This window comes from Callorhinus ursinus, unplaced genomic scaffold (assembly GCF_003265705.2).
Source record: "Callorhinus ursinus isolate GAN/ISIS: 27379988/994484 unplaced genomic scaffold, GSC_fseal_2.0 scaffold6, whole genome shotgun sequence".
NCBI lineage: Eukaryota > Metazoa > Chordata > Mammalia > Carnivora > Otariidae > Callorhinus > Callorhinus ursinus.
In genome coordinates, this window is record NW_027397068.1 from 31,532,036 (window position 1) to 31,547,270 (window position 15,235).

The window sequence follows — 15,235 nt, forward strand, 5'->3', positions numbered from 1 at the left end:
CTGTCATCTGTAGAAATTAGATTGAGCACTGGTTCTCAACCTTGGCTGCATATTAGAATTATCTGGGTAATTTTAACAAATAAGCAATAAAGCCTGGGTCTATTCTGAGAGATTTGAATCTAATTGGTCTGAGGGGAGGCCTGGGCTTTGGGTGGTTGCAAAGCTTCCCAGGTGATTCTAATATAAAGTAAAAACTGAGAACTACCAAAATAGAAGAGAAAATCTGTCCATACAATTTGGCAATCAACTCTCTTGTGACATCTCTTAAATTATAGTTGTGTATTGAGGAAAAGCAAATTGAAAACCACAATGAGATATATCACTATACACTTACCAGAATGGCTAAAATAAAAAAAAAACAGTAATGAAACTAAATACTGGGGAGCATGCAGAGCAATTAGATCTCTCATACATAGCTGATGGGAATGTATGATAATTTCTTAAAAGCTAACGATGCAACTACCATACAGCCCAGTATTTGTAGGCCTGGGCATTTATCCCAGAGCAGTCGAAATGTAGGTTGACAAAAACACTTGTACACAAATGTTCATAGCAGCTTTAGTTATAATAGCCCCACACTGGAAACAATCCAAATGTCCTTTGATGGGTGAATAGTTATATAGATTCTGGTATGTCCATATGATGGAATACTAGTCAGCAATAAAAAAACAAACAAACAAACAAACTATTGACCCATGCAACAGCTTGGATGGATCTCAAGGGCATTATGACTAGTGAAAAAAGCCAATCTGAAAAGGTTACATGCTACATGAGTCTACTTATATAACATTGTTGAAATGACAAAACAATAGAAATAGAGAACAGATGAGTTGTGCCAGAGGACAGGGATGCCAGTAGATATGCTTACAAAGGGGGTAAACTTAAGGGGTCCCTTTGCGATGATGGAATAGTTCTGTATCCGGATTGTGGTGGTGGTTACACAAATCTATGCAGGGGATTAAATTGCATAGAACTACATCCACACAACAAGCACACAGTTGAGTGACTGGTAAAAAGTGGTGAAAACTGAGTAAAGTCTGTAGTCTAGGTATCAGTATGGTGCCAATGTCAATTCTTTGGTTTTGATATTTGTACCACAGTCATATAAGATGGCACCATGGAAGCCGGGTAAAGGGTTCATGGGAATCTATGTTCTATTTGTGCAACTTCCTGTTGTCTACTACTATTTCAAACTAAAAAAAAAATTATAGCTATATATCATTATTCATTAGTTGTATTATTTAAAATTTCATGCATTTTTATTTTAATTCTTTAGATAGATTGGAGATGTAAGTATAGTGACAGTGTCTCATAATTGTCCTACTTCAAGTCAATATTGTAATTCAATGCAGTTCAGCTCCATTCATTTCAATAAACATTTGAGGGCCTACTAGACACAAAATTAATGAGTTTTGCTCTGCTCACCATTAATATTATATTGTCGGGCGCCTGGGTGGCTCAGTTGGTTAAGCGACTGCCTTCGGCTCAGGTCATGATCCTGGAGTCCCGGGATCGAGTCCCGCATCGGGCTCCCTGCTCAGCAGGGTGTCTGCTTCTCCCTTGGACCCTCCCCCATCTCATGCTCTCTCTCTCTATCTCATTCTCTCTCTCAAATAAATAAATAAAATCTTTAAAAAAATATTATATTGTCAATCCAGCCTAGCACAGTGATGTGTATACAGTGAGATCTCAAAACATGGTATCATTTGCTAGCCTTATTAATTTTTATGGTGATGTGTGATAGACCCCTTATTTACATAAACACTGCATTTTCTTTGTTTCCTTTCTCTGAAAAATGGAACATAATGTAAGGAAAATACATTTTCCAAATTAATTTCTGTTCTTTAGATTTCTAAGCCACAAGGACTGATGAAAATATGGATTTGATATATGTATGGATTTGATCCATGCATATATTTTATGTTTTAAGTTGCAAGTATGTTTTAGTATCTTACATCAAAAGGCATAATATATATTTCCATTCTTACCTTGAAATCAGGAAAAAAACAGCTTACGCTACCAAATGACATTCTTGGTTTTTTTTTTTTTCTTTAATAATCACTAAGCTTAAATTTGTGGGGAGGAGTGCAATTTTCTTAATGTTTTCTACGTGGTTCAACATTCCCAGACAGCAATTACAAGCCAAATATCATTTCAGTAAATGAGAAATTCTTGTTTTCATGTACTGATTGGCTTTATTACACATGAAGGTTAATTGGGAGGCTTCTGGAGCTTATCTGGGTAATGATGAACAGCTGCAACAGATTGCACTTCCCCTGCCCCCACCTCATTTTGACCGAACTGCACCCAAACAAAACCTCCTGCAAAGGGAACATGATTAAATGGCACCACAGACCCTGGTTGCAGTTGTATCTGAGTGAACATCACAGGAAGCCGGAGGGAAACAGAAAGCCCGAGAGGAAATGCTCAGTTTAGCAGTGGTGCCCCCGCCCCTCCCCAGACCACTGCAGCTATCGGATTTGACTCCTGGGGTTCCTAAGTAATGTGCTTAACTAGATCTTTATCCTGCACGAGTAAGTGGTACCACCCAAAGCAAAAATGTGCTTGATAACAGAGGCACTCAGTGGCGGATTTTTCTAGCCCCACTGTAAAAGTCACCCTGCTGATATCAGTAGCAGAGAGAAAGGATGGCTCTGACTGCTTTGAAGAGCTTCTAGAGTACATTACCTGTCTCATAAGATCTTTAATAACAACAGCTAATGTGTTTGAATGACTTGTCATGGGCCAAGCGTTGTACTAAGTAGGTGTCATGTGCCGCCTCAGCTAATGCTTCTCTATAACTCTAGGGTAGAATTATTATGTAGGTGTTAGAGGTGATACCTAGAGGACTTAGGGGCTTGTCTAGGGTCACAAAGCCAGTGGTTGTTTGAGCCTGGGCCTAAGTCCAGGTCCATCCTTCCCTAGAGACTCACTTTTCCTCACGGGTAGGTTAACAGATAATGCCGTTCAGAGAACTCATTCAGAGGAAGAGTTGCCTGGTAGAGAAGTTATTAGGGTGGTAGATATCTTTCCACTTCAGTTATCAATTGGCCAAGTCACCAAGTGGATAGCCAATACTCTCTCTGGTTATCTACATGCGTATTTGGGGTGGCCTGCTTTTCACTGTGTGGTGTTGTGATACTGCCGTGTGTGTTTAGGGAGTTAAAGTTTTCAGGTAAAAGCAACTTGCTTAGTGATAAAGGAAGAGTTAATAATGCTTTGGATGGCAGATGGATGTGCGCCATTGGTGCCCTCTCTTGCTGGCAGGCTTTGCCTCATCCAAGGCTCCTCTAGCCCATGCGCTCCGCTTTGACCCTTTCTACACAGCTTGGTCCTGTCATGATCTTCAGCTGAGGCATTAAGGGGCTTCACAAACAGTCTTTCATCTCACTGGTTTTCAAATGATTTCCTCTACCTCTCTTATCTTTTCAGTTTATGATAGCAAGGAAGTGTGGTAATAGCTTAAGAGGGCAGGTTTGGAATCAGACAGAACCAGGTTCAAATTCTAGTACAGGAACTTGCTGATACTTAGACACATATTTTGGTCAAGTCACTTAATTTCTCTGAGCTTCAGTTTTCTCATCTGTAAAATGTGAGCAATGACACAATATTTTTGAGTTGTCGTGGGAATTACATGAGATGATTCATGTGAAGCCCTATTTCTGGCACAATGGAAGTGTTCAAATGTTAGTCAAAAGTAATTATCAACAACAAGAACAATTCAACCCCATTCATTTCCAGTCCTTTATACCTGCTTTTCCCATAATTTGGAATTCTTTTTTTCTTCTTCACTAATCTCTGAGCTTCCTTAGGCTCCAATGTGCCATTTAGCAAACATGAAGACCATGCATGTGTAGTTCTGTGCAATTTCAAAACTTACATTGCTCTGTATTCTAGCTGCCAAACACTGTAATAACCACCACTGTCTTAATTTTTCTTTCTCTGATACATTATTTAGCACCTGTGTAAACCTAAGCAGCTGTGCTCAACTACGTATAAATGTTTGCTTATATGCTTCTGTTCCACTTAGTTATGTGATTCTGTGTACAGCTAGTTTCTTTATTAAATTATACACTCCCCAGGGCCAAGGATCACATTTTCTACTTTCGCAACAGGTCTGGGTGTCCTTCCAAGAACAGATTTTTAGGAAGGCTGAAACTAAAACATATAGTTCTGCTTTAATGAGATGTTAATGGCAAATTTCCAAACATTGTGTTTTTATCTAGGGCATTATTTCTTGAAGAAATGTCAGCAATGCCCAGCATTCTATAGAAATGTTCAATCTGGGCGCCTAGAGTTGGTGACTTTTGACATTTAAAGAATTAAAAGAACAAGTCTGTGATTTGAGAAATAAGTCAACATTAACAAAAAGAAAGAAAGGGTTTAGGGGCACCTGGGTGGCTCAGTCCTTTAAGCGTGTGACTCTTGGTTTCGGCTCACATCATGATCTTGGGGTTGGAAGAGTGAGCCCCAGGACAGCTCCGTGCTCAGCAGGGAGTCTCTTTGGGATTCTCTTTCTCCTTCTACCTCTGCCACTCCCCCTGCTTGTGCTCTCTCTCCCTCTCTCTCTAAAATAAGAAATACGTCTTTTTAAAAGAAAAGAAAGGAAGGGTTTAGTAATTTAGTAATTGTTACTTTCAAGAAAACTTTAGACTATATTTCCTTTGATCAGTGAAGTGATTGATACATTGGATTAAGAAAATCTCAAGTCATGCATAATGGTCATAATAATAATTGTTGCACTTTTCGAGCCCTGAGTAGGTGTTGGTGCCTTGTTAGGAGCTAGGTTTGTCTTGTCTCAACTAGTCTTCCCAGCGCTCCCAGGGGTAGGCATCGTGTTCCTCCCCATGTCACATACAAAGAAACTAACGTTTAACCCATTGTCCGGAATGCAGCTGAAAACTGATGGAGCCCGGCCACGCTGACCACTGAGCAACACAGCCTCCTTCACGCGAGGGAGTTTTACAGATGAACTATAAAGATAATTCCAGCAGTCCTCTTTTCCGTCATCCACACCACCTCTTCCGGCCCCCCCCAACAAAGGGAAAGAAAATTCTATTAGTATATTTATGATTGCTTAGTGTAAATAAATAATGACAACTGCAGGGGTTTTGGACGGTTTGCAAGAAAAACTGAAGAAAGAAAAAGAAAACTCTCTCCCTAGTTGTCTGCCATCATAAGCTCCTGCTCTCCACTGGGCTGGCTCTCTATTCCCTGCCTGCTGGTGGAGTCCTCAAGAAAGCCTTGCTTGTCCTGTCAGAAGGAAGCCATTAGGGAAAATGCCTCACTGCCTTTCAGAGGACAGACAGGAAATATCTTTTGCTTTCTTTCTTTTACTCTTATCTTCTCCCTTTTCCTTCCCCAGCTCTGTTCTTTTGGAATAAGTAACGGCTAACTTCACCCAGGCGTTGGGTAACTTGAGCCCTCCCGGGGCACAGTCCCAGAACGCTGGCTCTGAACACGCACCACACGCAGCTGCTTGGGGCCCTGCTTTTTGGCAGCCTTATAGCTCTCATCTGCTCCTGCTGGATCTCAGGACCCGGCAGTTACGGAGCTGGCCTCTGGGCCTGCACGTAAGGCATGCTTTAATAAGAAAAACATCGAGTTGGTCTCTTCCAACTTCAAACATTCTGTGAGTCTCTCAGCCTTGAGTCCTACGGGATCCAAGAACTTCTCAGTGGAGTCAGGACGACACTGTGGCTAGTTTGTGGGAGAATCCTTTTATTTGTTCTCTTTTACAACAGGGGTACCTAGAGAGTTTCCAGGTCACGGCAACATGCTACATTCTACCCAATGGCAGAGGGGAGAGGGCCAGGGGGAGCATCAGGCTCCCCAAAAGCCTGGGCTCTGACGGGTGCTCTGCTGCATTCATACTTTGTAATTCTGTGCCCTGTTTCTTAAAGAGGCCTCCCAAATTGTATAATTTTCAGGCCACTTAAAACCTGGTTGGTGGCTTTTTGATCAGTGGTTCAATCTATTACCATGTTTGACTAACAAGTTTAAACCGTTAAACCGTTGACAGTTAAATATGAAGAGGTTAGTGCAAATACTATGAACAACTAACATTTCTTGAGTCTTCACATGTATCAGGCACTGTTGTAAATATTTTTCTTGTATTAACTTCTTCAATCCTCACAAAAAGCCTAAGCAGTAAGGTCTACTATTAGCCCATTTTTAGGATGGGGATATTAAGTAACTCACCCCAGGGTTCCTGCTAGTAAGTAACAAAGATTGTACTTGAGCCTATCCAGAACCTCGCTGTCCGCCACGGTACTCTGCTGGTATGAACTGAATTTTTATTTTACTTCTGGTTCATTTGATGTCTTTGTTCTTTGTCTTCACTAAGTCAATGCATTTCTTTTTGCCTTAGTTTCCTCATCAGATTTTATCTCTCTCCTTTCCAGAGATAAGAATGGATTTATACATTTGGTATAGGAGACTGGAATCAAAGAAGCTGCAAATCTCCAACCAAAATCCAGAGAAGGCAAATGACTTGCCATTTGGCAACAGAAGTGGGATGGGGACTTCAATGCTCTATTTCCCACTCCTCTAAGTAAAGGCTCTTCTACAGAACATACTTACTTCGTAGTGAGTATAGTATAGTGTAGTAGTTAAGTACCGAGCAGAATAGAACTTCTATCTGTATTCAAAGTTTGGCTTAAATCAGTGTTCTTATCTTAATTTTAAAAATTGAAAAAGCCTTTTTATTTCACGTGTAAATAATTGTATCTTTGTTCACTTCAAAAGAAATTCCAGGCTGTATTACAAAAGGGAGCAGTTAACTTCTGTGACTCACATTATCATTACTTTTTAAAAAGAGCCATTCAATAAATAAACAGCTCATTTTTCAGTTCAGTGTTGTTTATGTTTTCACCACATTCTTCTATAACATCTAACATAAATATATAAGTTGAAGTTGTTTGCTTAGAGGAGTCCAAAACATTTACTCCCACGTGTGGAATGAATGTAGATTTTTCTCTTGAAGCTTAGAGGTTTCTCACAGTATTATGTGGTTAGCTGGAGTTTCGTCCATACTAAAGGTCATTGCAAATCTGAAACCCTCAGGAAACACATTGTATTACTGTTCTTGAACCACTTGAGCATTACAGATTGATTGAGTTAAAAAACCATATAATGGATAAAAAGCACAAAGTTGTATTATTATGGTTTTCTTCATGTAACACCAGATTTTTTAACTGTTGCTTTAAATGTGTATGACAACAGCTCCCTCAAATTTTAAATAAATGACCTTCTCTATTATTTCTTCTTGCATTCTCTGTGTGTAACACACGAAGGCTCACAATATTTTCTGCCCTCACCTAACCCACACAAAGAATTTCCACTCTTCACATTTTGCAATAATTCCTCGCTAAGCCTTAGGTCTATAAAGGTAACTTAAATGTCAGGAGACCCAACTCGCCCAGTCAGACCTCTGAGACTTCTCACCTCCAACCCCTGAGCCTGTCAGTCTCCCCAGTCCTAAGTAAGGCGAGAAAGAGAGGAAACAATGCCTCTCACCTACTCTAACTTCTCCTCAAGAGACCACACTGCGGTTCTGGTTTTTTTCACTTTCACATTCTTGGAAAGAGAGTTGACGTGTGTTACCTCAATGTCCTTACCTCTTTCAGTCCTTGGAAGCCTCTTCATCTTCGTGACTGCAGCACGAAGATGGTTGGCCACTCCATTTTCTGAACTCTTCCCCTCTTTACTTTCTAGACACTACCCGCTTTTGGTTCTCTTCTTAGCTCTTGGACTACTTTTCCCCCTCATGTCCCTTTTAATGATTCCTCTTCCCCTGCCCCAATCCTAAATGGTATCTAAATTTCTCATTGTATTTGTTGTTCCCTTCTTCATCTTTACAAATCACCCTGAGTGATTTCTCCCACTCTCTTGGCAAGAAGTCTATCATTTTTTTTCTACAAGTTCTACAAGTTCGAGCCTCCTGCTTGATCCTCTTATCTGACCACCAGACACAAACATCCAGCTGACCTTGAACTGCTCCAGCTGGAAGAACCGAAGCACCTTAAATTCAACATGTACAAAAAGAAAACTATCATCTTCTCTGTAAGATCCGTCCTTTGCTTTGTAGTCTATATGGACATGGGTAAATGTCATCACTGTTGATGATCTATTCATCTTAAAATGTCAGAGTTCTTTACCTCCTCCTCTACGTTACTCCAGTAGCCAATCGTCTACCAAAATCTTGGCAAGTCTATCTTGAAATGCCTCTCAAATTCATTTACTCTCCTCTCTTCCCATTGTTATTCTTTTAAATATGTCACATATAATCACAGATAATTCTATCTGCTTAGCTGATATGTCCGATTGCAATATCTCCCTCCTTCCCTTCACCTCCACTGTATTCTCTTTATGTCACCAGGATGGTCTTTCCAAATATGCATCTTATCAGGAGATGCCTCTGTTTACAAACCTATGGTTCTTTAAAGATCTGCAGCATTAGGTAGGAGAACAATCATACAACAGAATATAAGGAATAATCTCACTCTTAGTAAAAATAACACAAAGGACCACACACACACCACCACAAAATATGAGTAGTGCTTATCTTGTTATTGCTGACCCATGGTATTGGGATGAGTTATATTTTCTTCTTTTTGCTTGCTCTTATGTTCTGTACTGAGCGTGTGTGACTTAAGTCACAAGGCAAAAATACTATTCAAAAACAAACTGATGGGGTAAAAAAGAAGCTGACTTAAGTAACTTTAGAAAATAATGTTTTTACTAGATACGGTAAGGCTGAAAACAAAAAGAACTATACATAAACACTCTGCTCTGGCTGGTGAATTCATTTCTCACAGGGTTATGGGTTAGTAATTTTGTAACTCTATAAGCACACAAGGGCTAAATGAATATGTAAATAAATTGTAGATAATGGGAAGGTTTCCCACTGTCAGGGATAGAAGTTATAAATAAGCAGGAAAGGCTAGAATAAGCTCTGTAGTGCGGAATTAGCATTGGAAACATCAGTTCATACTCACATTTAGTTTATTATTTAGACAGATAAATACAGAAATAATTATAAATATGTGTGTATATGGTTAGTATACATGTTTATATTTCCCTGATCTATCCTTAGAGAGGGCATAGAAGCAGTAAAACTCCAGCAGCAACAACCATACCCAGCACCTAGATCTTGGTTTCCAGATGTCATTTTCCAACAAAAGAACCAAGCCTCCTTGAAGAAATGTTTGATTTCAGTCCTGGGTCAGGGAAAATCCAAGGTGAACCTGGGGCATTTGTGATGTCAGAATGAAAGGAAATGCATTTTTTTTTTTTTTTTAAGAGGAAGCATGTCAAAAGGACATAGGAGCCAACTTGAAAGAGCTTGAAATGGCCAGAGGTGGAATGATTTGAGGAAAAAAAAAAGCCACATTGGAATTGGATTAAAACTTGAAAAACAAAACAAAAACCTGGTTCCGTTCTAATATAAATAACTGATTGAATAAATAAATAAATAAATAAATAAATAAATAAATAAATAAATAAAGGAGAAGAGGCAAATCTTTCTTAAAGTGTTCCAAATAATATATGTAGACGCTACTTCCCTGTCCTGGGATGGTGGGGGGCGGTGCGGGTGGTTGGTGGTGGAGCTTGATTCCTTCTGTGCAGGCTAGACTTAGCAGCTCTCTCCTAAAGAATTGCCCTGACTTGCAAGTTTCTTGTGAAACTGAAACACTCTAAGTTTATTTCAGGAACATGACAATTCATTAGAAGAGGGGAAAAGTTGTCTCCACCTCATGGAGAATCCTGACAGACGGCACCTCAACAGTGTGAGCAGTCTTGACCTCACTAGTGATAAGCATTTTTTTTAAAGCCAAAAATCTCAGCAACTTTTATTGACTACCTTTTAAAAGCTCTATGTTGCTGTTTTACAAGGAGTAACAGACCAACTCACCTGGTCCAAGCATTCTACATCATTAGTTGGAACTAACTTGTACTGAAACAGCTACAGCATCAAAGGAGTTAAGGCAAACTGGAATTCATAGAAAAGGAGAAGACACTTCACACTACGCTGAAAGAAAAATGGAAAAGCTAAGAAGAGAGACGCGGAGGGCAACACTGAATACAGCGACACTCACACTGGCAAGCACGGAACACCATGGGAAAGTCGGACTACTTCAATGTCAGAGTCCCTTGCATACAGCGGAAGAAAACGCAAATTAAACACAAAATGGACAAAAACCACAAAAACCCGGTCATGTACTTGGATAAGTCTTCATGGTCTTTGTGAATACCCAGAAAATTGAAGTTTTCTTTTTCTTTTCTTTTTTGCATCGTAACATTTGATAACAGTCTTTTTTTTTACTTTTTTTTTTTTGTTTGGGGGAACAGCTACTAGATGAATTTAAGGGTTTTATGCACCTTATAGAACTTACAGCAAAAATAGTTTTAGTTGATTTCATTATAAATAACATTTTCAAGAACCTGTGCAAAACTGTCAATAATTTCCTAAAGCACAATTGATCAGAAAAATCCAAGATTTTTCAGCCTTCACACCCTTCTTCCTGTAAGAACGCCCTTCTGTACATCTCACAGTTACTTATTAGGTTGAAAGGTATATGGTGAATGGTCATTAGACGTCTCGACAGCCACCTGCTGCTGACCACTCGCTTCCTCAACGGGAACTGTCGTGGTCTGCACATGTGTTTACTGCGGCAAATAAGCTCCTGGCATGGCTGCTGTTGTAGGCATGTATGTTCTGGTGCTGCCTAGTGACAGATGACTCATCTGCTGGGCCAGAGGGCTGATCATAGATGCTGGCTATAGTGACATGGTGTGCTCATCGAGGGAGTTAACACGGCCCTGGGGTGCTGTAGGATATACGGTTGAGGTTGCATCCAAGAAGGACTTTGCCCCTGGTAGGCAGATACAGGAGATGCAATATAGGGTGTAAGAGAAGTTTGAGTGATCATTCGGTTTGTAGCAATACTGGATGGTGAAGGAAAAAATCTGTTCTGTATAGCAGCTGTGGTTGGGTCATAAGTAAATGTCATTCCAGCAAGTCTTGCTTCTCCTTCTCTATGCCACGGTCTTCCATTAGGGATGTGTTTGTTTGGGTTCTGCCTCTTCTTCTGTCCTCTGAGACCGCAAACTTACACAATAAATGTTCTGTAGGAGCAGAAACTCCAGGTGGTGTCTTAATGAGTTTTCCATTAAAATGACCAATAACGGCTTCACACTTATCTGTCGATGGCATCCTAGCAAAGCCAACACCATGACTTGTACCACTGGAATCATGTAGTATCCTTGTAGACATAACTTGTCCAAATGGTCAGAGCATATTTTCAAGTTCTTGCTCATCCATGGACAGTGGCAAATTAGAAATATATAGGTTAGTAGGGTCTTGTTCCTGTTGCTTTGCCATTTAAGCTTGAACCCCACTAGCCTTCAGGGCAGACACAGCTTTCTGGGCTGCTGCAGGACTGTCGAAGTCGACAAAACCATAACCTTTGCATTTGTTTGTTGTCTTACCCAAAATTGCCTTTGTGGAGACTATTTTCCCAGATAGCTAACACAGCTTCACAAGGTCCTGGTCTGTGGTGTTGTGAGGCCGTCCCCGGATATAGAGGTTCGCTGTGATATGCAATTTTGACATCATGTCCTCACCATGTAATGCAATGAATGGGGCGTGTCACCTCTGAAGAATTCTTCCCCAAATCATGAGAAAACATCAGACAGATTGAAACTGAGGGTCATTCCACAAAATATCTGACTAGTACTCCTCAAAAGTGTCAAGGTCATAAAAAACAAGAAAGGCTAAGAAACTTTCATAGATGAGAGGAGACTAGGAACAGGATGATTAAACCTGGTGTGGTGTCCTGGACTGGCCTCGGGATGGAGGAAGGACATCAGCGGAAGAAAGGTGAAACTGGAATGAAGACTGCAGTTTATTTTTTTTTAAGATTTTATTTATTTATTTGACAGAGAGAGACACAGCGAGAGAGGGAACACAAGCAGGGGGAGAGGGAGAGGGAGAAGCAGGCTCCCCGCCGAGCAGGGAGCCCCATGCGGGGCTCGATCCCAGGACCCCGGGATCATGACCTGAGCCGAAGGCAGATGCTTAACCGACTGAGCCACCCAGGCGCCCCAAAGTCTGTAGTTTAATTCATAGTAATATATTAAGGTTAATTTCCTAGTTTGATCAAATGTTCCGTGGATATATAAACTGTTAAGATTAAGGGAAGCTGGGTGAAAGGCATATGGGAACTCTCTATACTAACTTAGGAACTCTTGTATAACTCAAATATTAATCTAAAATAAAAACAACAAAAAAGCGGAAAGGAAAAGAAAGAACATGGCTTCCCATTGCTTGTGCAACGCTTGTCTTGAAAAACTCATCTTGGAAGTTTTTCAAAATGACATGCCTGGGCTCCACCTGGAAGATCCTGATTCAATAGGACTGTCAGTGAGCCAGGGAAGCTCAGAATTATAAAGTGCCACAGGACATTCTCAGACACCACAGGTGTTGCAAAACCACTTGTCTGCAGGACGGAGCTGGCCGGTGACACGGCCCCTACACAGACTTGGAAACTTTTTATAGTAAACAATTGCTCGGAAACTATAGCCAGAAATGCTCTTTACAATTACAGTTAAGAACAGACTAATAAGACAGACATGATTCTGAGTTGAAGTAATAAGATTGGTAAATTGAACAATTTTTCGCTCAAAGAATTGTGTGTATTCTATTTTTGAACACAGTATATTGTAAGTGTGCCACTTAACAACTCTAAACCCAAAAGCTTATTAAATATTTATGGACCCAGGAATTACTTCCACATCTTCATTTTGCATTCCATTCACTCTGAAGTGAAAATTTACACATATTTCCAGCAGGATTTTCAAATGGCTATCCTGCATTCACAAACTTTGGGTGAAACTGAAACACTCTAAAGTGATTTCGATCATCAGAAACAACAACAATAACAAAACCCCAAACCAACTTGGTAAGATGTAGGGGAAAGTTAAAAAAAAAAAAAAAACAAAACTGATTAAAAGAAGTTTCAAACAAGATTAAAATCAGAGAGGTCATGTAAGTTCAATCTCAAGTGGATGTACGTGTCTGTGTGAGTGTATATGTGTGTGAAGCCTCTTACTGGGGTCCACGAGTACCCAGAGATTCACGAGGAAGTGTCAGGGCTTCCTTGGACTCTGGAGGAAAGAATATATGTATGTAAATTTTCTGGGGATTCTTTCTCCCTCTTCTTTAAAGATTTTATTTATTATTTATTTGTCAGAGAGAGAGAGAGAGAGAGAGCACAAGCAGGGGGAGCAGCAGGGAGAGGGAGAAGATGCTTGGGGCTGAGCAAGGAGCCCAGTGCAGGACTCAGTCCCAGGACCCTGGGATCATGACCTGAGCCGATGGCAGATGCTTAACAGACTGAGCCACCCAGGTGCCTCCCCAAAAATAAAATCTTTAAAAAAAAAAAAATAAAACGGTCTTCCTTTAGTGGCCTCATCTGGCTACTGTTACTTGTCCTGCAGGACTTAGCCTTACTATCATCTTTTTTTTTTTTTTAAAGATTTTATTTATTTATTTGAGAGAAAGAAAGAGAGAGAGAGAGAGAGAGAGAGAATGAGTGTGGGGAGGGGCAGAGGGAGAAGCAGACTTCCAGCTGAGCAGGGAGACCTACTCGGGACTTAATTCTAGGACCCTGGGATCATGACCTGAGCTGAAGGCAGACGCTTAACCGACTGAGCCACCCAGGCTCCCCAAGAGCTATTATTAATGTAGATATTTATTTTTCCCAACAGAGAGTTGAGAAAAGTCTTACAATGCAATGAACATTCCCCAAAAGCTGAGCAAGATGGAAGCCTCGGTCTAAGGGAAGGTCGTTCATTTGTCAAATGTTTATAAAGTTTTACCATGGGCCAGGCACAGTCCTAGGGTTTTGGAATATGTTAGTGGAAAAACAGATAAACACCTGTCTCTCACAGGATTTACTTTCAAGTAGGGGAGACAGACCGCAAAGAATAAACAAAGTAAGTAAATCACATAGTATGTTAGAGGGTGATATAAACACTATGGAAAAAAAGAAAAACACTGAACAGGACAAGGGGGGTTGAAACTGCAAACCGAGGGTGGGGAACAGTGGTCCATTAAATAAAGTGAGAGGGAAGCTCTCATCGAAGAGGTGAGACTTGAACAAAGATTTGAAGGAGGTGAGGGAATTAGCCAAATGTATCCTGGAGAAGAGCTTTCTGAGCAGAGGGGGGTGGTTAGAGCAAAGGCCACGTTTGAGGAGGTACAAGGAGGCTCCTGGCAAGAATGGCATGAGCGGCCAGAGAGGAGGGAAGGACAGGGAGAGAGGCAGTGGGGGCTTTGCAGCCACAGTAACGAGGTGGATTTTCTCTCTGCATGAGATGGGACTCATTACAGGTATTTTTCCTTTTTTTTTTTTTTTTTACAGATTTATAAGTATGAACCTTAATGTACATACCTTCATCAGAAGTTGACAGATCGAGGCAACACAAAATATGGAAGGCTAGAGGGCATTTGCTAAGCCAAATTAATGTATTAGCCAGCTCTGAAAGTAGTGAACGCATTTGCTTTTCACACGGGAAACAGTTACAATGTCCATGTATTAGACCACAAATAGAATCTTCATATGCTCAAGAAAGAAGAAACCATACATAACAGTGCAAAAAAAAAATGCAGGCATTAACAAGAATAGACTATTTTAAAAAATATATATATGCATTTAGAAATTTAAAAGCACTCTTTCTAACAACTCTTGGTTTAACAAGGGTATCAAACCCAATTACAAACTAGGCAAAAATTAATGACAAGAAAAACACGGCATATTGAAACCTATGTGACCTAGTCAATATGCTACCCAGAAATAGTAAACTGAACTCAAATCCTCTTATGATCATTTATATTGAGGTTATGGCATTGACTGGGAAGTAGTGGGCCCTGAAAACCGGGGTGGGAGCACACAGGTGGATCTAATATATCTGAAGAAATTGAAGCTTCAAATTCTGCTTACTTTGCCAGTAGAAGGAGCTTTTCCTCTCTAACTGAGGAAGTGGGTCTCCCGTAGCCTGAAGAACTTGCCGTGTGGCCTCCCTTGAGGCAATTGTCTTGCAGGGGAGCACTGAGAACTACAGGGCTCCATGCAGAGGAATAGCAGAGTTTATGTTTCAGATTAATTACTCTGGCTGTTGCGTGGCAAAAGACTCTCGATGGCAACAGGGGATGCCCGGAGACTGTTTA

The 15,235-nt window shown here is 40.5% G+C and overlaps 1 pseudogene; it reads right to left on the reverse strand.

The window, feature by feature from the left end:
• Window positions 1-10,351: 10,351 nt before the first annotated feature.
• LOC112814033 (RNA-binding motif, single-stranded-interacting protein 1 pseudogene) lies at window positions 10,352-11,617 on the reverse strand (annotated as a pseudogene).
• Between the last annotated feature and the right edge of the window lie 3,618 nt (window positions 11,618-15,235).